The sequence below is a fragment of the Acomys minous genome (genome assembly GCF_964271855.1).
Source record: "Acomys minous genome assembly, chromosome: 7".
NCBI classification, from domain to species: domain Eukaryota; kingdom Metazoa; phylum Chordata; class Mammalia; order Rodentia; family Muridae; genus Acomys; species Acomys minous.
The window spans coordinates 54,166,203-54,168,392 of NC_140488.1; positions in this window are offsets into that span (position 1 = coordinate 54,166,203).

Consider the following 2,190-nt stretch of genomic DNA (forward strand, 5'->3'; position numbering starts at 1 on the left):
TAGTGGTGGTGGTAACTGAACAACATGTCCCATTTAAAGCTAAGTACTCAGTCTCGGACTCTCAGCACTTTGACCAGTTATGCATCTCAGCATTTACTGCTAACCATTACATTAAAACAAGGCTCTCCGACTGAGATTGAGAGTAGTTCAGGTCTGCTGTTAATATAAGTATTTAGAGTGCATTTTGACAACATGGCCATCTAACAAAGAAACAACAGTGTAGAGACAAAACTAATGCCATTTTGTGTTCTGGGCCTGAGAACTTGGCCCCCACCCCCAGAAGTTTCCAGGGAGAGCCACAAACATACAGCTAACTGTTCCTAGGAGCTTGCACCTGGAGCCAACCAATCAGAGCTACAGGTCACAGTGACTAGAACAAACAAAGAATTAATTCCCTCCTGCGGTTTGGCCTTGGTCCTCTTGATTAGCCCTGGTCTCCTAGCCAGGCAGCTTAAAGGGCAACTTTCCTGTATCCCTTCCACCTATCAGCAAAACTTAGAAACAGCTTGGAACCCCCCACTGCAGTTTTTGCCTTTAAAAACCCTGTTCCCCTAGCACTAGGGGCCACCATCTTCCCTCCTTACAAGGGGGCTGGCAGTCCAAGCTCTGGGCTTGACTAATAAACAAGACCCCATATAATTTGCATCCGGGTGATTCCTAGTGGTCTTTGGGGGTTTCACAACTTGGGCATTACAATAGAAGGTTCTACCCTAAGGCCTATGACTTTCCCACCTTTTAGCTAACATAACAGAACCAGGCATGAAATTCATTCCTCTGGAGTAATCTTCAACTCCAGTCTTCAACCCTGTAAGATATCTCATAACAGATATGGGCTATTGCGCTAATAAGCACATCTTGCCTGGTAGGTTCGTATTATAGTATGCAGGATCCAGCACTGAGTAAAATCACTCATGTCTTTTCTCTCTATAGTAGCCTTCCTAGTACCTTCTAAAACTTTGAAAACTAATGACTGAGATTTTACTCACTCTCAGACCTGAGTTCTTAGTTACTATGCTATCCCTATCCTATGCTCACTTCAAGAAATTATTCTCACTGTGTACTCACCAACTTCTCAGTCTTTACTAGAGAATCCTGATTGATAGCTCCAAAGTGTGCCTAGCTGTGTGTGGTGGCTCTGGCTTTTAATTTTGTCATTCTGGAGGTAGAGACTGCAGATCTCTATCTATTCAAGTCCAGTCTATTTTACACAGCAAATTCCAGACCCTGTTTCAGAAAACAAAAAACAAAAACAAAAACAAAAAAAACCAAACAACCATGCATACAAAACCTTATGATACCAAAATTTATGATCTCTTAGAGAAGATATCTACTAAGTAGCTACTGGTTAACATACTTGAATATAGTCAGCTTAGGTCCTAGAGTATAGAAAGTGACAAGCGACAATCTGAAACAATACGGCAGGCACCGAAGGAATGTTCTTTAGACTTTTAAACAGGACTGTCAAATCTAACTCACGGGTTTCCTTGAATGTAGGGACACTTTGAGATACATTTACTTTTTCTGTTTAGTATATTAGTAAAGCAATGTAGTTGCATACAGTAGGAAGTAATGCACTGTGATGAAACATCACATGTGACAGACAGAACACTATACAGACTTTAGTCAGGAGGTGGGGCAGAGGGTGGTATAATGTCAACTCTAGCAAAGTCACTACCCTTTGAGCTTGAGGTTTAATTGAAGAGCTGAGGCAACTTAGAGTGAAATCAGTTCCATAATACATGAGCTGTCGTAAGGCTGTCTGTGATTAACTTTTGGATGAGTAGTTTAGTCAATGAAAAGTGTGGAACTTTCATGTGGACTGTGAAGGCTTCCTTGCTTAGTTGACATCTGAGGAAGCTCTGTCCTTGTCTCCTGGTATCCTTCCCATTCTTGTAAAAGGAACACATCAATAGTGCTTTTGGCAAACAGTCTGCTGAGAGTTCTCTACTGAGAACAGCAGCCTTACTCTGGGGTGAAGCAATGAAGTAGCCTTGAGCTAGTGACTGCTCTTTTCTGGTTTTTGTTTTTCTTCTTAGAAAAGAGACTATAAAATGTGCTTTTTCCAAAATTTACACATCCAGTTTTTCTATTACGAATTCTAATCCTTAGTTTTTTTTCTCAGCCAATTGAAATGAATTCTAGGAATTTTCATTTCAAAAATAATTAAAATATACTTTGTATTTTGGCATA